Raw genomic sequence first — 26112 nt, 5'->3', positions numbered from 1 at the left:
TATTTAAAAGGTCATGTATGTTGCCTGTATTGATGTGGTTCATTCAGGAACACAGCCTTCCAAAGGCACATCAAGGGGTTGATTTGAAATATGTTATGAAGTATCTATATTCCAATTTTAAACCTTTTCTATTTAGAGGCTATAACAAATATTTAATTAATGAGCTGCCTTTATAAATTAATAAGGCTAATAATTAATACAGTTTTAGAATGTGACACAGGAACTTAAAAAAATGTTATTCTAATTGTTTTATGAGATGTAGCTCTTTTGCTCTCGGCAACTAGGATTGCATGTTTAATGCACATTCAGTTAGATAATCCTATTGTTTAAGTTAGTGGTATTGTGTCTTAAATACTGAATGGTAAGCTTCTAGAAGACATAGGCTGTGTCTTCCACCTCAGCAGGTGTCCTCTGTGGGCTGAGACTGACTGTTCTGTTTACCAGTGTATCCAATATATATTAGGATCTCATAAAATATATGTTGGAAAAAGAAATAAATAAAAGAATAGTTGACATGCAATAAATGTTTGTTAAATGCAATGCTTTTAAGAAATCAAAGACTTCTAAAAAACACACAACTTACTCTTTTCCAACTACATGCTATTATGTCACAGAAATTCTGTAAGAAGTCTTCGATTCAATTCACCGTGGAACATGCTGTGCGTCCATGGGAGACTCTGCCCTGACTGCTTCCTTGATCTTACATATTCTTCCCCAGACATTCACAGGCACTCTCTCACTCTTCCTTCCAGTCTTTGCTCAAATGTCATTGTGTCAATGACACTCTATTTAAGATTACAAACCATCTTTCTTAGCTCTATTTTCTTTTCCATTGCACTTTCTATTATATCATCTTCTTATTTAATATATTTAATGTCTTTCTCCCCTCAGCTGGAGTGTAAGCTCCACTACAGTAAAACTCTCTGTTTTGGATATAAAACAGGGCTGGCATGTAGTAGATGCCTCTTACTTGTGGAATGAAATAAATACTGGCATATATTTCCCGCATTAGCTACCTGATCTATAAAATGGGAATAATTTGTTTTATCAGAGTTATTTCATAGGGATTATTCTGAGAATAACATGGTATTATATATTTGACATTAAATACTTTTCAATAAAATTCAATGATTATTTTTATAACTGAGATAATAATGTCATATTCAGATTTGCCATTTTCTACAATTTAGTTCGAGTGCAAACAATGACATTTTGAAATAGCGCAATACTTTGGTTTTAAACATCCACAGATAAGACTTTCAAAAATATGTCATTGGAAAGGGTAGAAAGCATCATCTTTATATGCTTCTTTGATCTTTTTGTAGTGTCACATTGTGGGCATATTATATTTGTAAATTAATGTAGTTTTTAAAAAGATGTGGATCCACAGAAGCAAATTTTATAGATAGATTTACATTTTATACATATTTTAACAATTATTTTAAGATTCTACTAAAATGCTAAGACTTTTTTCTTATTTAATTATGTTTCTTGGCTGACATTGCTTTATCAGAACTGAGATTAAATTTTTTTTTGCTACTTACTCAGAAAAATTCTAAGAACTGTGAGCCCCACAGTTGTGCTTCCCTGATTTGGAGGACCCAAAGGGGGCCAATATTGTAACTCGATGCCATGTGAAGGATAAAGTAGCATGCATTATGGGACTGGCTGCAACGCTGGGCGAGGAAGGGATGGAGAGTGTAGTGGAAGTTAGAAATTGTGCCCTATATCTTAGAGACATAAAGGGCCTGCATTCTAAACCACAAAGCTGGAAGCTTTTCTTATAATCCGCATTCTGCATGAGATATTGTTATTTCCAGTGCACCTGTCTTTTTCTTATGCACTTCTGTAATTACTTGCTCACCATCTTTCTCCCATGATGGTCACCTCCTTCCATGTCTCACCTTGAGGCAGGCACGAAGAAGCAGCTGAGTGAAAACTAGGTAAATGAATAAACTAATGACTCTGTGTACTATTCTTACACAAATGATCCCATATTCACTTTTTTTGCTCTCCTTTCTCCTCCTTTATCTGCATCCTCACTATAGTTTCCATCGCTTCAATCAAAACTTTCTGTATAGGGAACTATTTTCATGTTTTGACTCATGTGCTTCCACCTCTTATGTTTTGAGTTACCATATATGCCAAAAATGGACACCTTGGTAAAGAGCAATAGAAATAAATCTCTCACAGGCTTCATTTTTCAGGGTAATGATTAATGCTACTCAACGAATAAAGCATTCATTGTGTCACTGAATATTGATAAATGATCCCCTTGCCTTAATATGCTGTTGATACTTAGAAATCAACCAAAGATGTTTCCCACATTTTGTAAACATCTTAAGATTTCATCTATATTCCAAACTTTAGCTCAGAATGTTCTTTCTCAGAAGCGCGGCATAGTGATTTAGGATGGAAATAATGACAGGATCTTTTTCAAAGTGATTAGAACCTTTCTGGTATAAGCCTTATACAGCATAATGAATGTGTTGGCATTTGGTCCTTATTTGCATACTATAAAAATAAAACAGAGTGTACAACGAAGTTCCCGTTAACTTCGCATTACCTGTTAAATAAAGATACTCAAAAGGCAATGTAACCTAATTAAAATCAAGAAATTGTATTTAAGCCATACTTATATACTTCTAAGATATTACATATGCACTAATATTTACCATGCATGCAAAGGGTATACACCTCATTAAACATACAGGAAAAAAAATCCCAAATTTCTTTGCTTAGTTAGTCATTTTATAAAATTTTTCTAATACCAATATTAGCTATTTTAACAGCTGGGCTAAAGTCACATTTGTGTATAATTAATGCATTAGCAGTTCTAATCCAAAGCTAAATCTGAAGGACCTTCTTGGAGTTTAAAATTTGATGTTTTTTTTTTTTTTAATTTTTATTTTTTATAGATATATTGAAAGTTTGCAAATAACGTAGTTTTTCCTCTTAAATGTTCCCTTTCTCATTGTTCATACTTTCTGGCTTGCTCAGGAATGCACAGATGTTAATATCAATGCTGTTTTTAAAGAACAACAATGAGGTGTTTGTTTTGTAACCTTTTCTCTTGAGCCTCACACATATAATTACATAGTCTTTGAAACTTTCAAAACAAATAGGAGTAAAGTAGCCTTTCGAAATGAAGTAATTGTATGGCTGGGGTCTCTAGTCCTCTAGATTAAGGGTAGATTATACATTTTTCCTACTATATAAAATTTGTCAATTTGAGAGTTTGTTTAAAAAATAAATTTATAAGCATACACTTGTTATAGGAATTATTGTATAAAGGTATACATGATTAAGAGTTGGGAAAAGGCATGAGATTGCAACTATGAGACAGCAAATGCTTTCTGTTTTGATAGTTACTATATTTTTTCAAAGATCATTATGAAAACTATAGCACTGATTGTTTTAATTACTTAAGATAAGGCAAAGAACAGTCTCTAGAATAATTTGATTAAAAAAACAAATTCTGGTGCAAACCCTTTTGAATTATTTACAAACATCTCCAACCGTTCTATTATTTAATGAAGGAAAAGAGAGGTATCCTTCCCCACCCCCCATCACAGAAGTCATCACAGTAGAATACCATAAAAGCCTGTGATCAGGATTTTAGTCTCAGATGCAGCCTATGTCCCCACATGTCTCATAAATTCTTTTAATGCATTTTCACATGCATGATCATGAATGTCTATTCACTGAAAAGGTTTACCATATGTTACATTTTTCATCTACCAAGGACAAAGGGCAAATGGTCCCTGGCCTTGTATTTGGAACAAAAAGTATAAAAGCAAAACAAAAACTTCTTACATTTTTACTAAATAAAAGAATGAATGCAGATAGTAAAGAATAGTGGAAGCTTCTTTTAACACCATGCTGTTCTTTCTTGAGACAAAGTGTTCAATGAGGGACAGACAGGGAGAAAAGGAAATACAGAAGTAGAAGACCTCATGTGCAACCCAATCCATCTTCTCCCCGGTAAAGAACTGACTGTTTGCTGCAGTACTGCATGAAGTGTTTCGTTCAGTATACTTTTAGAGTGACAGGGATTTTTGCTATTTATTTAGGAAGAATTCACACTAGAGTGGGTAGTTATTGTCAGCAGTTTTTTTTTTTTCCCCCTCCCTCAAGATACTCTTATGTGTGCTTTTTGAATCAGGATAAGCAATTCTTTTTCTCCTTTTAAAAAATATATTCTAATGACTTGGGGTATTATACCTTAGTAGATATTATTTAGCCAAGCCAGAGAGATTTACTGCATTTGCTAAATGTCTATTTTCCTCAAATTATTTATGTAAATAATATATACATATATATATAAAATCATATAGATTATATACATATATAGACATGTACACTTTCAATCAACTACCCCAATAACTACAGAGAAACAGTCACCTACGAACCCAAATTATTCAGCCAAACACACACATATACATATACACACATATTAAAAATTGCATAAAGTGGAAGGAAAAATCCTAGTATACAAATTTAACCTTAAATATTTGTTCTATCCAGGCAAAGTCTTTTTGTTTTTCAAATTGTAATTTATTGCAAACAGTTTTTCTATCAGTTAGTTATCAGCCTTAGTGGAGCTCCCCAGTGAGTTCTGATAAAGGACTCATTGTATCAAAATACAATAGCATGTAAGCTGAAGGTGCTAGGAAGCTCGTTATACGGGATGTTAGCCCTAGCTTATGCTTATGGTCTCTAAGAAATGCCAGGAAAAATTCACTCAAGCAAATTAGTGTCTACATTTCATGTATTAAAGAACATGTATAGTTTCGGCCTGGTGTCAGTTTTATGGTGCCATTTTTCTGACGTGCATCAGAAGGGACCCACAGTGGAAAATTAACTTGGTTTTTTAACTAGCGGCTCAAGATGTTCATCTTCTAAAAATACTCTGCCCCACTTCATTTATTACTTCCCACTTATTTATTTGTGGAAGAGGCTTCATTCTCCAATGAATATGCTGTAGTCGAGCCTTTCTAGGTGCTAAGTATTTTAGTTCACAGCCTATATCTTCCTAAGCTTGCTAATAACAACCAGCGCTGAATCATTTCTATTGCCTGTCTTGACTTCTGGTCTGGTTTAAAGGGTCAGCTTCTTCATCTCATCAATTTATCTTAAATAATTTTGTCAATGAATCTATTTTAGGCCACTCTAAAGAATACTTATTAAACTAGGTATCTCATTCTTAAAAAAACAACAACAACAACAACTCACTAACCTTCCCTAAATTTCCACTAAATTTTCCTTTATTAAATTAAAATTTCTGTGTAAGCAGCATAGTTGTTTTTACTTTATATGAAGCCACCCTTTCTGAAGCTATGGAGAAAAAGAAAGAAATCTTCCCTAAGAGGGGAAAAAAATGCTAGGAGACTTGTAGAATGAAAAGATGGGAAAACTATTACCTATCTCTGTATTTTTCAAGGACTTTCTTGTTTAAGATACTGTTAAAGCAATCATCAAGCCTAACTAATTTAATCAGATGATCTTTTACATAATCTCCATTCTTGATGAAATGACACTTGATTTACAATAATAAAAATTATTATGCTTCTTGAGTTGTCCATATTTAATTGAGATACTGATCAGAATATGACATCTTCCATGGCAGGGGTGTGTGTGTGTGTGTGTGTGTGTGTGTGTGTGTATGCATGTTTCCATGTGTGTGTGCGTGCGTGCATATTTACTCCTGTAGCATATATAGCTCGTAAAGATACAGATTTTATGAAGTAATACTTTTTTTATTAATTGTTATTTTGTAATTGTTACTCTGTATGTGTTTGTTCCGTCTACCCAACAAGTTTACACACCTTTGATGGCAGGGACCCTTTCTTATACACTTTATTTTCCTGTGTACAGTGTCTTACATATATTAGCCATACTCCTGACTGGTATATATGGCAACTATTCAGTATCACCTGTCTTACCATAAAAATAGGTGACGGAAATGATTAGTATAGCAAGAACAATCCAATAATATTGGTGCTTAAGGACCATTGACTTTTTCAGTGCTCATTTTGTCAGAATTTGGTATTAAATCACTTTTTGTTGAGAACCTGAAAAATGTGTCACAATATAGGATGCTTTACAAAGAGGGCAATTTAATTCTTTATAGCTTTGAAAGGATTTCAAACTGTGTCATTTCATTTATCTATGAGGACTAAATTCACATGAATTAGCCTCTCACTCACGCAATGTGGTACAGAACCTTATTGTCTTGTCAATGGTTCATGTAGAGCTATAATTTGGAATAGTTGAAGAAAATGTCCAGTGACTATGCATGGGGCTACATCCTTCCAGAGTCATTGACAGTAAATGTATCACTCTCTGATTTGCCTTACCCATAAGCATCAAACATTTGGGCTTCCCTCATTTTTAACTTACAAAACACTATTTTGTTTTAGCTCCTAGGTATACAGCGACATTTTCCCATTAGAAATGGATGCATTTCTTGTGGTAGTTAGCAGTTGCCAAAACATCACATTACTCTTGGTGAAACTGAAAAAAATTCTATCTGGAAATCATTAGAGATCCATGACCTATAAAGCTATTTGCAAACACAATGCAATTTTAAACAAATGTGAAAGTGTTGCTCTAGTCATCACTGGGGTGACAAGATCAATCAATCCCTCTGAAATATTCTCAACCCAGAGGTGCTCACTGAATCCTCACTTAGTTAAGCCCTGATTTCATCTCCAGCCTGAGAAATTTCTTTTTGACTCACATTTTCCTACTCTTGGTTCTCAATATTTACCCTCAAATATAATGTAACCACACAAATATGAGTTAATTTTTAATTTTCTAAGGAGTACATGGAAAAATATTCAACTACTATCTCCTCTGCTGCCAGCTGGTTGATCATGGACATGAAACATACTTCCTTAAATTCTGCAAGGAAGGTCCTAAGAGATAGTAAAAAGAACATAGGTTTCCACATTTACTAGCTGTGGAACTTAGGTATATTTCATAATCTCCTGGATAAGTTAATAATCTCTGTGAGCCTCAGTCTCCTTATCTGTAAAATGGGTTAATATTAACTGCCTTAGTAAATTGTTATAATTTTTAAAGCATTTCTACTTATTTGTCAATTTCTATATCTGTCTCTACTGCTACCTCTAACCTATCTCCATCTCTACTTCTACACGTATGTTTCTAAGTGATAAACAAAGAACTCAATAAGTATTAGTTAGCTCCTTTACTTCTAAAATAGCATACATTTCTTATATACAAATACTAAACCAAATATGTAAATTTCAATTTTTAACAAATACCATGTTAGAATACCTGACTCTGAACAGAACTGTGTTAGCTAAATGGTTGAAGAAAGGATAAAAAGTCCATTTTTTAAAACATAGCTAAATATAGGAAGCAAAATATTCTTTAAATAGACATTTTCTGTTACCTGTTATATCTGATTTTGATTGTATTTTGTTTGTTGTTTTCACTTCATTTTTTTCAATATTGAAATACAAATATGCTTCTTATTAAAAACTACCTAGAACATCAAATCCCATGCAATAAGAGTGTTAACCATTATAAACCCTGTCATGTCTCTGAGAAGCAGAGGAATTATCTTGTTATCAATTTAATAATGGAACATTGAAGTAAATGATGCCATCCACTGACACCAGTAACACTGTCTCTCTAGGGAAATTCATGTCTGTGAGAACTGTCAATCTAGATGGATACGGATATATTAAATATACTCCCTTCAATCCACAAATCTACCCTTTCTGGGATCCCTTAATAAAAGATTCCTTATTTTGATAAAGACAAGCTATGCAGAATATCTTGACATTACTGATCTATAATCCCTTTATTTAAAAAAATCTTTTGTGGAAGGGGTTAGTAAATATTTTAACAAATTTTCTTCTCTCTTTTTTCCTTTAGCATAACCTGCATGTAAGTGTTTCTGACATTTTAGATGAATGAAGTATTAATAATTACACAGAGATATAGAAAGTGGATATAAGGTATTGATTTAGCTAGTTGCTTTTGCAAGCTTTCTGCAAAACAGTTTACCTTTGTTGTTTTGCATTAAAATTGCCTCTAGTTCTAATTCAGATAGCTATAAGATGATTCTTTATATTAAAAGTGTCTGACATTTTCCCATGAGAAAATATGACAAGTAGAAATTATAAATATAAATATATCAATCAAATATGCAATATGCAACAGTAGAAAAAAATGAAAATCTTCTCAGAACAAAAGTACATAATAATAACAAGCAAGAAATCAGTTCAGTTGTGCTGTTAAGCTACCAAGCTGTTTTGGTATTTTAGATTATTGATGCAAATTTAATTGCATTAATGGACACAGGTGGAAGCCAAGAAATAATGATATCCTTAACATTTAAGAACTAAAAAGAAAAAAATAGATATTGATAAGAGGAAAAGAAGTTCAAGGTGGAAGCAGGGATTCTAGAAAAGACACTTGAAACCTCTGACTGATTTTGAACTCCTGTTTCCCTCTCCCCACCCCAGATGATAATATTTCAGGGTGAAGAGAGGGCCAACTTGTCACAAGATCATTTGACCTGCTATTGTCCAAATGCCTTCTAGGCAGCCCAACTAGGAATTCTACAGGCACCAGAAACGCTATGTACCCCAAACCAAAGCCATCATCTCTCTCCTTAAATCTGTGTTTCCTGCCACACTCTGTTTTTAGGAAATGGAACCACCAAACACACCCTTGCTTAAATGAGAACTGAGAATCATTCCATAATCCTTCATTTCCCTTATTCAGTAAGTCCTACCCTTGCTGCTTGAACAGTCACCATCCCTGGCAATTCCAGCTCTACTCTAATACTACTCACCTCTTCAACACTCTAATACTCATTGGTCGTTTTTATTTATTACCTACACCAGGTCCTTCTATAGAACTGGTACCTAGTAGCTACTTAAGATATACTATGACTTTAATTTTCACATTTTTTGAGTTAGGCACCAGTATTTCCGTTTTAAAGATATTTTTAAAAATTAAAAATAACTTTTATTAAAGTTTAGTAATTGACAAAGTTTAGAAAAATGTAACATAGGAAGTAAAACCTACCTCCAAAACTACCCTTTGCCTCTCGGCTCTTTTCACAAATGTGAACACAACTAATATTGTTAATCTCTATAAAAAGATACATTTTTATACCAAAGAGATCGTAGTATGTACACTGTTATGCAACTTGAACTTAAATTACAGAATTTATCTTGGATATTTATTAAATTAGCCGCTACAGATAAATATCTTTCCTAGTATTTTTAAAATCACTGTACAATACCACGATAAACATTTTTCACATATGTTTGAGAGTATATCCAATGAGTATATTCTTAATTAAGAGATTTCTGAGTCAAAGAAAACATACATTCAAAATTTTTAATGCTATGGTCGAAGTGTTCTGTAGAAAGGGTAGATTAATTAATAATGCCACTACACTGTCTTAAAATGCCTATTTTCCCATATTCTCTTATATTAATCAGAGTCCTGGCAGAAAACAGATGGTTGGGTAATTTGAGTAAAGAGTAATAATACATTTACAAGGTGGAAGAAAACCACAAAAGACAATGGAGGATACTGGAGGAGCCATTACCACCCCAAGACCTAAAAGCTGGTGAAGAGGGCTACACAGACAGGAGTGGAGATTTCAGTGGCATTCACAGCCCCCTCACAGTGACTCTGCAGGGAGGCAGCTCCCTCCCTCTCCTCAATCTCTCTGGTCCCCCTCTGACTGAGCCCAGCTGGAGCCAGAAGATGAGGTGACCTAGTGATGCAGGCCAGCCTTCCAGATACAGACACTCTGTGGAGAGAGGAGAGTGGAATCTAGCAGCAAGTTGAAGATGTCGACCAGACCTTATAATTTTCCACAGCTGAAAATTTAAAAAGAGTCTGTGTATAATGCTAAAGCATGTGGATATTTTTATCTTGTCACGTTAGTTCTTGAATTACATATACTCCTTTGCTAACTGGCTTTGTTGTCTCTCCTGTTGCTCTCCTCTCCCTCAAGTTTCAGAGCCACTCAGGGATCTTTCCAAAATGCAAGTGGGATCATGTCATTGCTCTGCATGAAATCTCTCAGTAGTTCTCTATCTTTCCAGGATAAAGTTGAAACTTCTAGGCAAGAACCATTGGCCTTTCATAATTAAGTCCCTGTGGTCTGGGAGCATCTCTCCAGACATCACACCTGCCACCCCCGAGTGTCCGTTTGTATCAGACACTCAAGCAGCACTGAGCCATTTGCAGTTCCCAGTTGTGAAACATTTTCTCACACTTGTATGTGACAGCATTATTCTGCCAGCAAAGCCAGCTTCTCCTTTGTGCATCGTTCCAGAGTCTGATTCTCTGGAAGGCTTTTCCTAACCACTCTCTCATGGCAGAGTTGCCACTACCACCTCTAACAGACATTGTGCGTTTCTCATCTGAACATAGTTTTTCGAACCTGTTTACATGGTTGTCTCCTCCTTTAGGTTGTGAACAACTTAAAAGCAGGCTTTGGTACTTTCTTACTTTATTCATCTCTCTGTTCAGTATCCAGCACAGACTCTGATGTCTGATCCCCTAGGTGTGAATCCTGGAGCCTTCAGTAATTTGCTGTGTGTACTCGGTAAAGTTTCTCAATTTCTCCGAGTTTCTTAGCTGTGAAATGAATGTAACCATGGTGCCCTCTTCTTAAGGTTATTGTGGGATTTGAGAGTTTTAACTTTGCCAAACCCTTAGCATTATGTCTAGTATAGAAGCATTGAATAAATGTTAGTCATCAATTTTATTAGCTTCAGAATGTTTCTGTATCGTATCAAGCCACCAAGGATTCTATTTCCAAGAGGTTCAGAGTGACTATTCGTGTGAAAACCTACTAGATTTCCCTGGAGAAATGTAAAAAGGCTTTGGGCCTCACACTAAAACTCTTGAGGATATCAGTTTTAAGATTTCTGAGCAAAGAGAAGAAATAAGTGGCTGCCCAAATCTCTGGGTAACCGAGAACCATGGGGGTTATTATTCATTTTATAATCTATAGCACACAAGAGTGCCTAGCACATAACAGGCGATAATACATATTTGTTGGAAGAATACCTATGCTTTAGTTTGGGACACAAACTGCTTATCAGTATGGACCACTGCTGTGAACTGAGATGACACACGAGCCCTTTGTCTCAGTGCCAGGAGAAATTGCTGCAACTCCTCAGGAGGGTAGAAACACACCGTTCAAAGGGCATGGAGACAATGAGGGTCTTAAAAACTGTTGTCTCTGGTGAGAAATTCTCCTTCAGCTTGAAGACCCCACGGCAGCAGCAATAGGAAGAATGTTTCCAAGAGCAGAAGCAAGAAGAATTTGCGTAAGAGGAGAGGTTCTGAAATAGTAAGAGTGAAGTAATAAGACTTGTGAAGCTATAGCCTCTGAGGACAGGAGCAAGGAGCTCAACACCAGGAGGAAGCATCAGGGACTGGGGTTCTGTAATAATACTGAGGGGTTGTGTGTTAATATTGAGTGGTGCTGCTTCTGAGTCAAATACTTCCGGAATTGTGATTCACCCCCACTCCTTGTTTTTCTTCTCTAGGAAAAGCAAGAGATATAGAATTATTCTCACCATTAATTTTAAGTAGTGTTAGGAATCAACTAAAAAAGCAAAAATCTGATTTTTATATTATTATAATATTAATAATGGTTCTAACATTTGGACAGGAAATTGTTTGCAGTTTAGAAAAACACACGTTTCAAACAAATGGCACATTCATAAAAGAGTTTTACAGTGAAAGGAAAGAGGGCTTTCACAATTTGATTGTTTAGTTCTTGTCAAGGGACTACAGAGCCTCAAAGGGCAAATCATGTTGAATGAGGGGGTTGAGGTCACATTTGCAGACTTCCTCTGACAACGTGCTCACTGTCGACCAGGGATTGTGGAAGGCTGACCTCAGGAGAAGACCATGAGGGCAGTAAACTGAAGGGGAGTGAACTACAGTAACTTTATTTAAATTTATTTTTTTGATCTGAGTCTGAGATGTCTTCTTTCCTACATCATTGAGTCAGTGGCATTCCCTCAGATCCTGCAGGTCAGAATAGAAACCCTGAGCACGTGACAGGGTGGTGGGCTTGGTGCTTCACTCACCGAGCACCTACGATGTGCCAGGAATTGTGTAGGTTCTCGGTAGACAGAAGTCAAGAAAACAGATGTGATACCAGCCTAAAAACCTCAAGACTACAGTCTAGTGGGAAATAGAAATATTTTAAAGACCTAACAAAATGGTGTATGACTACACACTGTGATGAGTATTACAAATAAGTTGCTATGCTAAATAAGTAAATGAACAAAATAATTGGGATTTAATATAGATAGCCCTTTCAAATAATGCCTCCCCACAGAAGTGACTTGGAAGTGGGAATCCGACAGATAAGTTAGGATTTACTGGGTGAAGAATGGCTAAATTCAAGTAAGAGGAATATCATATACCAGGGCTCGGATGCACTGAGAACTGGGTATGTTTAAATACGTAAAAGAAGACAAGTGTTGCTGGATGGTAGTGACTGAGGAGGGAATGCAATGAGACGCTGTCAGAGAAGCAGACAGCAGCCACAGTAAAATGTTGGTCCTAGCAAGAGAAACCATATTGTGATGATTTTACTATGGATGAGCTAGAAAACTCTCTAGCTCGCCCATGCTGTCCATATGCCCATTTTCTCTGACTTAAAGATAGAGTTGAACGGCACTGAATTCTTGATTTTATTCATGTCTGTAGGTAACCACACATCCATCCTGGAAGCTCATTTTCTGTCTGCTTCATAGTCTGGCCAAATGGGAGGAGGGGTATGATTATGGCTAAGCGAGGAGGGTGGAAGGAAAGCAGCAACTTCTTTTGTTCCTTTCCTTTCAGACCTGATATTATCCTAAAGAAGAGAGTGCAAAATGACATTGCATCCCTCCCGCTGGGGAGAGTGCAGAATTGGTCACGGGCAATTGTGAGCACTGAGCTGACACAGTACCCTGGTGACCTGAATGAGTTAAAGCATTGTCCAGAAGCTCTAATTTACAACCAGGACGAATTTGGGGCATTGAGAGGCAGATTGAATAGGTCCATTTTTACCCATTGTCATTTCAGTGACAGGTCCAGTTTGCTCTAGTCTAAACTGACTCACCAAATCATACATTCGCACAATTAAACCACCAGCCCTTTGACGTGTCGTAGAATCTCCACAATGTAACACAGCACTGTCACTTCAGGTTCCAGCTTAATGTGCCCTTTACTTTCCAGTTCTCTCTTTTCAGGCATTTTGCACTGAAAATCTTCTTTGACACTCGTTTTAAAATAAGAATATTAATATTGCTGCTTATCATTCTATTAGCCATTGAATACAAAATCTTGTCTATAAGCCGACAATAAAACCAGATATACAACCAGAAACACTTGATTTTAAGATTAGCACCTCTTTAATATATCAAGACAAGGTCCTATTTGCTTGTCTTTTGGTGTAGAACTTTCTTAGTATGTAATAATTATTACAATTTATTTTTATCTACTTATGATAACAAGAGGCAATTTCAATAAAATAAATAGCCAAAGACAATTAAAACAAAATACTTCTGGAGAGGTTCATAAAACTAATAAAGATGATATCAGGAAAATACATAACACTCTTCCAATCAAAGGACATGTGGAAAAGTAGTCCGTACAATAAGGGTGTTCAGTGGTCACATGGGGAAGCTCCAGAATTCTGCTGGGGCGGCTTATGCAGGAACAACCATAATGCTGCTGGGTAGGAGCACGATAGGAAGGTGTCTTTCATCACATGAATAGAAAAGATCTGAGAGTGGCAGTCAGAATACTATTGGCAAAAAAACAAACAATAACAACAACAACAACAAACACATAGACACTCTGCTCAGATAAGAAAGGGAAACATGGTATGGACACAAGACATGCTAGACGGTAAAAGAAAGGCCCTTCAGCACCACCAGTTAGACTCTCACCAGGACCACAGTAAGGAGAAAATAAAAATTGATTACAGTATTAACTATGCATCTTTTATGACTTGTTATGCAAATATTGATAGTGAAATTACCTATAACCCTCATTAAAATCAGTTTGGGGTCAGTAATTCTTACAAAGATCCTTCTGTCACCTTTATAAGATCAATTCTAAAGAGACCTCCCCTTCTCCGGACTGATATTAGTATATGATCTGGTAGGTCTTTGATTATTATATTCTAGATTCTTGTGCCCACAGTGAACAAAACCCTTTTCCAAATACTGCTCTATTGAAGATTACATTGTCTTAGAATTTTCTACAATATATAAACTGAAACAATTAAAAGTTCCTAGACTGGCCATTGCCAGACTACATTATCTTTATTCTAATATGCTCCAATTGCATAGGCTAACCAATTCAACTTTTCAGAGTTAAAATTTTCTTAGTATTAAAAAACACATAAAGTTATAACAATAGAATCACATTTATTGAATATAAATTGCAGAGAAAATGAGTCTGCTTTAGAAATTTTAGGGCATATGATGACTACACTAAGGGTAGTACATTATAAAAATTGTTAATTTTGGGGGAGGAATGCATTCATTGGTTTGAAATCCCCAGACAATAAATATGTTTATAATTAGCATACGTAATTAAATTTTTATTAAGTATAGATGTTACCAAAATATTTCAACTCATGAAAAACAAATGCAAAATACCTGGTGTCCTCCTTACACTAACAATAGATTCTTAAGCTGATCTCTTTAATAAATTGATGACTTGCCTGTTTAGAACTTCTTGGTAGAATACATTACGCAAATCAAAATATTGCAGTGTAATATGAGAATTCTATAAAAGCAACTATTATCAAAGTAGATGGTAAAATTATTAGATTGTCTTATTAATTAAATATTATCTAGGAATATTTTATTACTAAAACTATAAAGATATCAGAAGAAAAGGGACAATAGATATTTCTACTCTCCTTTTATAACCACAACTTTTTAGGAGCCCTAATCTCCTTTAAAGATCCAGCTCTTCGTTACTCTAGAGGAAAATTTAGAAGAGACATTTTAGAAATGGAGGCTTATGATTAGTAAAGTTTCATATATGGTTGTGCTCAGGTAAACTTCAATGCAGATAAACGTATATGTGACATTTGACCAAACAGACTTCATCCAGGCATGCTGTGGCTTCACTCTAATCTTCTACCTCTAGTCAAATCCTTCTGCATAATATCCTAAAATAATTCTCACTTGAACTTTTATAGTATTCTTTTAATTATTCCCTTTTCCACAAGTTTCACTCCTTACTTTCATTTTAACTACACAATTTCATACATAGTATACATACTGGCTTCAGTTTACTTAAAAATAAATATGCATCTTCTGAATTTTTACAGCTATAACCAAAGGACTTGTAAAGCAAACATAAAAAAACTTAACATTTGTTAGTTATGGGTGGTACACACAAAAATATTTCTTGCATTATTTTATATAATTTTCATTATTTTTCTTTTTTTCAAAATTAAAATAAAAGCATTAATTGTAATTTGTGTTTATTGAATAGAAACTGGAAAAGGAGAGTTGTAGAACCAGGAGTGGGCTGAGAGTTGGAGAGAACAGAGAAGAATTAAGAGGCCATAAAGGTGACGTGATGGGAGATGTAGAAGGTGTGGGATTTGTTCAGATAACAGGATCTCAGCTACCAAAATAGTCGAGGTGGCATAGTTCTTTAGGAAAACAAGACCAAGAGCTGTCTATGAAAAAAAGCTAGAGACATGATGGCAAAAATAACCAGAGGATAAAAAGTTAAGACATGGTAAGAAAGACCATAAATGTTGATGTTAAAGTTACCTAAGATAATGGCAGACAAAAAATAAAAGTCATATGCTGAAGAGCTCATAAATATTTGAGAAGAGGAGGGAGAAAAGGGAATGCAGAACAAGGCTGTAGAATAGGAAGAGTGTGGCTTTATTTCATGGAACATGGCTGTGGGGAGAAAGAAAGATGGCTGTAGTCAGGCTCCCTCCTGACACCCTCAGCAGCTTCCAGACTGAAATGACTCAGCACTTCTCCCCTTATATAACCATGTGTCAAACTGCCCGGTACGCATGCGTGGGCCTGTGTATGAAAGGCGCCGCCACCTTAAGAGGCTGGCTGTGCTCCTGCTGGAATAAAGAGCTATGTCGCAGTTGCTTATGGCTCTCCGCATTTTCTTCCAACTACCCGAGCCTCGTATCCCTTACCTCGGAACCTTAAACCTACAGCAGCACAATGGTTCAATGATAAGGCATGGTTGACTAAATACCTAGAGTGGCAATGGAAGCTAGAAGAGGGCTAGATGCAACACCTGGCCTAAGGACAGAGATGTGGATGTGTAGTGGGGTGGGGTGGAGAGTAGGCAGAGAGAATGGGAAAAGGTGACCTCTATTTGAGAGAGTTTTGAAGAACGTTCCCCCTTTTTTGAGGGAAATAGATATTTCACTGGTGGCCAAAAGACAGATGCAAGAGGCTAGGAAAATATTAAGGTTATCAGGAGATATCAAGAGGATATGCACTTCCGAGGGCAGAGCAAACAGATGGAAGGCACTCTAAGAAAGAACAAAATTAAGTTTTACTGGGTGATAACTGATTAGAGGGAATTAACCTTTGTAAATTGATGTCAGATTCATGAGAAAATAAGGAAAGGAGCTAAATCAGTAGATGTTACTATTTTGGCCATTTAGACTTTAGAATTTTGTTTTATGTGTATAATGTTTCTGCTAATTCCTATGGCATGAGGGATTTCAGATTCAGAGTTGGTAGAAAAACTTCATCATTTATGCAGTATGTAATATACGAGTTAAATTGTTTTAATCCTGCACAATTTTATATTTAATCCTCAAATACGTTCTTTGGGAAAATACCTATCAACAACCACTGACTTGGGATACCATGATACAAAAGAAGAAGCATATAGCTAAGAATTTATCCTTTGTTTATTTGAAGTTAATTATCTATTTATTGGGAGATCCATCCAAAAGATAAGCTTTCTGATATATAAAGTCTTTATTTTTATTTTATGTTATTATTTTATTTATTTATTTTTTTAGGCAAGGCAACCCTTGGTTCACCTCACAGATTGCAAGGACCTTGTCATTTTTCAATCCCTTATTTTTTTATTATTTTTTATGCCTACAGCACCTGGTCTTCTTAGGTGGTCTCCCATCCAAGTACTAACCAGGCCCGACCCTGCTTAGCTTCTGAGATCAGATGGGATCAGGCTTGTTCAGGGTAGGCAAAGTCTTTAGAATTAGACAAAAATGTTCTTCTTGATTTTTTTTCCTGATTACTATCTCAAGAGCCAACATAAACCTGCTCCTATTTTTGCTTGGCCACATGACTGACATTTTTGTGTGCCCAAAGATCTATACCCTCATTGCAGTGAAACTATAATAAGAAACTCTGTTTGTCTATTCTAGGAAATTACTAAGAAAACATAACCTTAGTCCTTCACTCTACACTAGGTACCAAAATAATTTCACAGCTGATTTAAAACTCTTACCCTCATCTTCATGCCCCGAGTGCAATGTGACCTGTCTAGCCAGGAGACTAACAGAGCATCCTCTCCCTTCCTCTTTCTGCCCTTCGTTCCCCAGATCCCAGCAGTGGTCTGTTCCCATAGTTAACCTTACAGAACAAGATAAAGCTTTCTTGTCCAATGAAGCAAGAAGAAAAAACCTCTCTGAAAATGTACCTCTGTCTCAAAACTTTTTTTCTAATAATAGATATTATTAATCCTGCCCCTTTGTCCACTCAGCCAATAGTCAAAAAACCTCAGAATATAAAAATTCTCAGTAATTTTCTATGTTGTTCCCGTCAAACCATTTCATCATATATGACTAAAATGGAGTAGAGAATAGAAAATAGTATGTATTCACCTCTGAAATGATCTATATATTTTCTGAGCATGAGATCCCACTGGCTTCTCTTATGTGCAATTCAGAAATGCCTAAAAAATGACTAAGTGTTTATGGGTCAGTTAAAAATATAAAAAGCTTTCTCTTCTACTATTCAATACCACTGCAAGAAATACCACTGCAATGTAAGGAATAGTTTACAAAAGTGATTTTCCGGCCTCAGTGAGAAATCCATTTAATCAAACCTTTGGCTGGAAGTGTAGTATCTTTAGGGCAGTGATAAAGTTGACCAATCTTTTTGTTTCTTAGATGAGATTGTGACTTGCCCAAGTTCACATCACTGGCGACAGAGCTGTGAAAGACCGTATAGTTCTCCCACACCCTGGTTTAGTAATTACTCCTTTATTCCCTTACACACCATGATTTTCCTTCATACCCATCTTCCCCTCCCCCCAACCAATTTGCAGCCTCCATAATCTACTAATCAGTTATTTGACATTATTTTAGAAAACAATCTCTTCTTCAGATTCTGAACATGAAAAAAAATGTTTTAAGTTATGGTCAAGGAATATTCATTTGAGTGATTATAATGTCCCAGCACTGTAGAATAAAGTAAGATGGAAGCAGAAGAGGTAGGAAGGCACCAGGTTTTGTTCATATATGGAAGTTTCAGAATCTGAGCTCATTATTTGGAGATAACAAGGGGACGTTGTACTGCAGCTCAGACTGGAAAGTTCAATCAACCAGCCAAGGAACAACAACTAAAAGCAAAACAACAACAAAAGCTACCTGAGGCAAAAATAAATAAATAAAAATAAAAAATAAAAAAACTTGATAATATCTCATACAAATAAATGATTCACATAATTTGAAAATGAACACGTTGTTCAAAATTCAGCAAGTCATTAAACTGGAGTGTGGGTAGGTGTTCTTACTGGGTACCAGTAAGGTTTCTTTTCAAAATATGCATGTGGTTATGATTAAACTGCAGTATTAATTTGGACTGAAAATAATTTACTTTGAATAACAGAATATCAGGTAATTAGGGCATTACAAAATATTTAAAGCATTTAGAAAATTTTGGAAGGATGCAAATGATATCAAAATACTAGATTAGGAAAAGTTATGAGCTTAAGTATTAAAACAATAAATCTTTTTAGAAGTGAACATTAGATATAAATTTGAAATTTATGTAAGTTATATTGGCTCTTGAGGTAATAATTTTAGTAGAATTAACACAAATGATCATGCAGCCTTAATAACTATACAGAGATATGTTAAATGTTTAGCTCAAACTATTAATCAGTGCGACATGATATACATGTTGGTAAATTTGAGTTAATGAAGAAAATACAACTGTACTATGTGTGATTGAAGATTAGTATGCTTTATAATGTTTTATTTCATATAATTTGATTTTATATTTTATCTAACCAACCTGTATATGTCTTAAAATTTAGTAAACTGATAAAATAATCCTAAATAGAAAGCAATATCTATCATAGTGGTCTATAATTTATTTCTTTTTCTTTTTCTTTCCTTCTTTTTTTTTATCTTTTGATTTTTGGTCAGGAAGTAGTTAGGTAGATGTCGTTACAAGGTAACTGTGTCGTGTAACTGGAGAGACTGAAAACTTTGTGGAGTTCAATTCTTGACTTTGCCACTTTCTAGCCCTTCAATCTTGGTAAGTTACTTCTTCATTTTTAGGGTTAGTTTGTAAAGTGAGGAAAATAATGCCTCCTATTTAAAATTGTGATGAGCATTAGTGATAAAGTATGTCTATTACTCAGTATAGCAATGGACACAATAAGGGGTAGTTATTACTAATGAATTTAGTCATCGTTAATTATGATACTCTAACAGATATTGGCAACACATAGTGATGGGCACCTGGGCTTTAATGCTGTGCTCTTTGGTGTGTTTTATTTGGGGGAAGGGAGAGGAGCAATAACCAAAAACAGATATTTAGGCAAAGAGGCATGGTGTGCTTAAGAAGTGTGGACAAGCTGAACACTGGTTTGCACGACTTTGGGATCAATATCTCTAAACTTCATTGTTTCTCATAGTAAATAAACGGATTGGGCCAGACAATGCCTGATAATGAATGATTCAAACATTCTCTGGCATTGAAAGGCTCTATAATGTACAATTCAGTTATGTTTATTAATAATGGTAAAGAACGGCAACTCCAATTTTTTCTACTATCATCGAATTTCCCTCTAAGATTAGAAGCCTATTCCAGTGATAATTGGGAGCAAATCTTAATATAGACCAGAAAAATCACAGGAGACGTATGAGAATGAAATAAGACCCTTAGAGAATCCTAGTGTGTGGTTTGATATGTTCTGTGGAATCAATCACTGATAGGCTGACAGATATTTGGTCATCTGTTTCTTAGACTCAGCGAACACGGCTTAGGAGACATGAATTTTAAATTTGAATCATAATTTTGGGAAAGTATTTTGACAGTTGCCTTAAAACAAAACAAACAAACAAACAAAACCTTTATGGCACGTGTCCTTTATCTGTATGGGAGATTTTTGTAGTTTATTGAAAATTTTGAGAAATGTCCACTTTCACATGAAATTTAGTAAAATGTTATGATATACATAAAAGAGAAGCAGTTAGATTGGCTAGGATTGGAGGTCAGCCTTCAGAACACCAAGAGATCTGTGCCTGGAGGAAACAGAGACCCATATGCAAATAATTACAGGAGAGCATGATATATGCATTGATAGAAGTATGATTATCCTTCCCCGACATCTGGTTCTTCTTATCAGAATTCTAGTTTACATCTATATACCTTTCTATATCTGTAAAAATTACCTATATGTGAGTTAATCTTTTTGAGAATGTAGAAAAAGCGGAGCTTAGGGGTTAGAGAGAAAAAAAATAGTAATACATAGCATATCAGGTTTAGAAGATTTTTTGCCAGATAATCTTGGAAGAAAGAATATAAAACAAGGCTTTAAAATAACCCCTAGAAAAATTAATTTTTCCTAAGAAATATTAATTGAGCTCCTACTATGCACCAGTTACTGTTCTAGGTGGGTTGAGATTCAGAGGTAAATGAGAAAAAAAAGAAAAAGACTCTATCGTTATGAAACTTATACTCTAGAAAAGAAATAAGTTTCATGAGAAAAGGGACTATGACTAGTTCAATACTATGTTCTAAAGTGTCTGGCACTTAGAATATATTCCATAAATACTGGTAGAATATTTCAGTTTGGGTAATTTCTATTACTCTGTTTTCAACTTCATTGATTCTTCCTTCTGCTATATCCAGTCTTCCTCAAGCCTATCCTCATTTCTGAGATAGTATTTTTCATTTATTTCCACTTGAGTCTTTTTATTTATTTATTCATTCATTCATTCATTCATTCATTCATTTATTTTTTGACTGACAGATCCTGCCTCAGGTTTATTTGTTCAAAAAGCACAGGAGCACACCAGCCCCTTGCAGACAGAAGTCCAGGGGGTATGCCAGTACCTTCTGTCCTCATGTTTGCAGACAGAGAGGCCTCTACTCTGGAGCCTTCATGGGGGCCTGGGTACCCTTGGGAGCTAGAGCCTGAGATGGAGGCTGAGCTGCAGCTGCAGCTGGGCCTCGGTTTGAGCCTTGGCCTTGGACTGTGGCCAGCAGAGCCTGAGACCCGGAGTAATGCAGGCATGAGCACGTTTACCAGCTTGGGGTGAGCGATGTAGGCAAGTCGATTGAGCTTGCTGCTGCCTCCCTTTGGGACCTCAGGCTTGACCTCCTTGGGCTTTACGAGGGCCTTGATAGCCTCAGCGCATGCGCTCATGGCCTTGGCGTTGCTGGCCTGCATCTTCTTCAGACCCTTCTTGTGCTTCTTGGCAAAGCTCATGTTCCTCCTGAACTTGGAATCCACCCCCTTAAGAGATTCATATCTTTGTGATCGGGGTTTTTTGATGCCGTTTCTGTGCCATTTTCAGGACAGATGTGTTTCTTGGACTTGGCACGTCTGCATTGAAGCCCGTAACTCCCAAAGCACCTGGGACCGGAAGAGAAACTCCACTTGGATCTTTTTAATATTTTACAACCTTCTGATAAAATGCCACATATTGTCATGAATGTTTTTCTGCTAGATCTTTTTTTCTGCCTCTACATTTAACAAGGTAATTTAAAAGTCTCTATCTGATAATTCCAATTCTGCATTAGATCTGCTTCTGCAGACCACATGCAAGATAACTCTCTTAACCCTGGACCACATTTTTTTTTTTCTCATGTCTTATAAGTTTGGATTATATCCTAGAGAGTTTGAGTAAAAATAAAACAGTAGAGACCTACATATCTAATAACCACCCCAGCAAGGGTGCAATCCTCCTATTACCAGGCTGCTAGTGTAGGAAACTGAGTTGAGCAAATCTGTAGTTAAGCTGAGTTGGGGCTTTGTTGTGGCTTTACTTAGATTCAGTTTTCCACTGGCTTCAAATGTTTTGAGGATTGGATCAGAAGTTTCTCTTCAGTAGGATTTGGACACTGAGCCCCAGAAAGACTCCAGAGTTTCTTTATTATGATTAGCGCAAGCACCAACTTTCCAAACCGTGGGATATCTCTTGTTGCTTGCAGACCAGCCGCTAGCTTTTCGTGTTGCTGGGGCATTCTCTTTGCTCTCCAGTCCCACATTTGCTTTCTGTACTTCAGACTGTCTTTCTGCTAAGCTTCCTTTCCTCAAGCCTTCAAAGGAGCCGTGGTATAGGGTTGGTGAAGGCCGAGAATGTCTAGGAGGAATAACTCTCGGGGCTCTTTTCCCCACCCCAGCCTTCATCAGGGCTCTGCCTTGTAACTGTAGAAGGTCCTGCTCACCTTAGGGGGCGTTTCTCTGCTCTTCTGCCTTGGCAACTCAGTGAAATAACACGGGAAAGAGTTTACTGCTAACGGCCGACAAGGTCTCTGCCTGGACTCCTTGGGATTCTTACACATCTCACCACTTCAAACTCATCCATTAAATGTTCTTTAAAACTGTACTGGTTTCTCTATGGTGACCTTCTTCCCCTCTCACCATTCCTCTAGGGAACAAATCAGTCATGAGTCTCTTCGCTCCTAAGAAGAGCTTATGGCTTTCTGGAATTGAGTTCACTTAGGTTAATTTGCATTCTTAGATCCCTCATTGGTTTTTAAAAATCTGATTTTGCAGTTTATCTGACTCGTTCTGGTGATTAGGGTGGGAGGGGTAATCTCCTCAGGCTTTCTGCATCCTATCTAGAAGTCCTGCCTGAATTTCAAAGTCAGGATCTAACCTAACCTTATTGTATCTATCACCGCTATCTGGGTTTGAATTGGGAAGGTCTTAAGCACAGATAAGGTGACCACTGAGTCATAAAACATGACACAGAACCCTGGAGTTGAATAGTAGGTATGAGAGTGTATGAAATGTAAAGTATTTGAATTGTAATTACAGTCTGGGTAACAATAGTTATTGTTACATAGTGTTATATGTCATTGTTCATGTTGATTTCTACACCGTTTATGATAATTTAAGAACTTATTGCTTTCAAGTCTGTAAATGTGTTCATTCCCTATATTAAGACATCTCCTCCCACTTTATAACCCAAGAGCCATAACTATATTTAAAATTTAAACTAAATCTAGCATAAAACAGATGCTGAACATTTTAATACTGGGGGTTTTAAAGGACACATTATGAAAAAATTAAAATGCAAAAAGCAGCACAAAGTTAAATTAAATTATTTATTATGGAAAGATTAGTCAATCTAGTTACCTCCTTAAATTTTGCATGAATAAAATATTACACAAAATTTCCTTTTGGGTGATCAGTATATAGATCAGAAACTCCCCAAAGGAGCTGTATTAATAAATTAACTCATTCCTTATTAATTTTCTAGGCATTTTAACAACATGCAAAGTGAAATATTCACCTCAAAAATGACTTTAATGTTATTTCTTTGCTTCGTGTACACAATGGATAATTAGCTCAGGAAAAAAAAATCTCAAAGGGAGGAAAAAATAGCCAACTGTGAAATTCACAAATACTTTGCTTGGATTGGGTACAAATGCTATTCAGGCCAATACCAGGGATGCATAAATTCTTTCTATCCCATTTACAATCCAGTCTTGATTAGTTAGGAGCTCATTTTCCAGTTTGTGAATTATCTAGGTCTTTGACTCTTCTCTTCCCTCTGGCTGACTACCTTTCCCATTTCTCTACTCATTAGCACCTCCACCAGAAGGCAAATGAAATCCAGGTGAAGATAAAAAGTGAATCATATACGTGAATTTTTAAGTACTCTGAAGCTTGACTTAAAACATTTTTTTTTTTCTGTGTAAGTATGTGTACATCAGATGTTCTGCTATCAATGTGAAATTCTACCACTTACAGTCTGAGAAATATCCTCGGGAAATTATTTATCTTCATCTAGATACTGTATTATAATATGAGATGGGGATATTCATGCCTTCCTTACAAGGTTATTGTGAGATCAACTCAGAGAAATACAAATTGTTTACTGTAAATGGCTATACAAAATTAATAAGTTGTTATGTTTTGACTTCTTAGAACCGCTTTGTCAACCTTTGCTTCTTTTGCTTCCCGTGAGATGTGGGGCTTGCCTTGGGCAAAAGCTCACTGTCAAAAGATATGTTTTTTCTTTTTCTTCCTTCTTTTTTAAAACCCTCCATTTTCTCTCTAATGTGGTTCTGAAATTCACTCTTGGTAGAAAAGTAGAAGAGACTAGTAACAATCTTGTTGTATCTTTACTGATGAATTTCATTCATCAATTCTTCCCTACCTGCTATTAAACAGTCACAGATTGCCTGCATTAATACATATTCTTACCAAAATAGCCCTCGTACTAGTGTGCATTTTCATAACTTTGATTCTTAAAATGAAGACATATCCCACACAGTACAGTTTTCAGCAAATTAGAAAGTTCATTGTATACATGTTTGTTATATCAAAGTTTATCTCACTTGTGATATAAGGATGTTCGTTTGCCTGGTGATTAAATGAGTTGTCCAGTGTCTTCATGACCAGTCTCCTTTTAAATGGTTTACGAGTAATTAGATGATATTTGTGTGTCACAAATATAGCCTTAAATTCTGCTTAAACTGAATCAATTATTCAACCATAAACAATGGTTTAAAAAGGAAAACAGTTATTAGAGCATACAAACCTTTAAAACGATACTCTTAAGTATTTACTTAAAAAAAAAATCTATCTTAAAGAATAAAGAGAATGCTTTTAAGTAAATGTCTTCGAAGACCTAAGGGAGAAATATGAAATTAGTTTCTTGTGAAAAATAAAACTCTGGCATATTCCCCGTAGGGTACAATGTAAAAGAATAAAATGCCTAGTGGCAAAAAAAGAAGCTGGGGGGAAAAGGTTGTCATTATCAGCAAGCCAAAAAAAAAAAAAAAGAGTAAAATAGGATAAGTAGTTGATGTAATACATGCAATTGTAGTTATCATTTATGTTTAGTAACAATCTTTACATTACCTACTTTTAAGCCTCGCATAAAATAGTGGTGCTTTTTTTCTAAGATGATTTTTCAATTAACAGATTAAACAAGCCCTTCAAGATAAAAAAAAAAAGAAAAATAAAAAGATTCATTTTAGGGGCTTACAGGGTGGGTTGGTCAGGGGAGAAAGGGAGAAGTAGGAGATAAACTTTCTCTTTCCTGTTTTCTCTAATACTTTAAGAGAAGAATGCATTAGAGTTGAGTTCTCCATGAAACAGAACACTCGCTGATATGAAATATTACCAGATTGGTATTAAATAATGAGCCCACTGAAAAAACCTCTTTAGCTGTTTGAATATAAACTTTGTCTCATTTTATGACACGGTCTGGTTATGTAGCAAATATTTGCAATTTATAAATTGTTTCTATTGCCCCTCTCATCAGCTAGTTTATACCAAGAAAAAGTCTAAATTCAATGCATCATCGCCATCCCCAGGGTCTCTTCCCACATGGTTCAGTGTGTTCCCTGCCACAAACTGAGGAGACAATATTGTTATCCAAAAGGCAGCCTAAGAAATGAAGGGAAGTGAAGGGAATTTGAGAAAAGAAATGGTGTAGGCAGTTAATGCTCGTATGCTGTGACTATTTAAAAGGTTTGGTGGATTTTCTTAAGATTTTTCCTTTACTGAATGACATGAATTACTAGAATTTTAATCTCTCACAAAGCAAAAGCTTTAAAATCCACCCAACATTTCTTTTGTTTCTTAATACTGCATAAAGTCATTTTTAACCTCCTGTTAATT

At 35.7% G+C, this 26112-nt stretch overlaps 1 protein-coding gene and 2 pseudogenes across 2 annotated transcripts in view; all 3 read right to left on the bottom strand.

Moving 5' to 3' along the window:
• DPYD (dihydropyrimidine dehydrogenase) overlaps window positions 1–26112 on the bottom strand; it is a 717845-nt gene that overhangs the window by 285783 nt on the left and 405950 nt on the right. The window lies entirely within an intron of this gene.
• LOC111731930 lies at window positions 17142–17261 on the bottom strand (annotated as a pseudogene).
• LOC105305990 lies at window positions 21393–21813 on the bottom strand (annotated as a pseudogene).

Source organism: Pteropus vampyrus, unplaced genomic scaffold (assembly GCF_000151845.1).
Source record: "Pteropus vampyrus isolate Shadow unplaced genomic scaffold, Pvam_2.0 Scaffold410, whole genome shotgun sequence".
NCBI classification, from domain to species: domain Eukaryota; kingdom Metazoa; phylum Chordata; class Mammalia; order Chiroptera; family Pteropodidae; genus Pteropus; species Pteropus vampyrus.
This window is presented reverse-complemented; position numbering and strand designations above follow the sequence as displayed.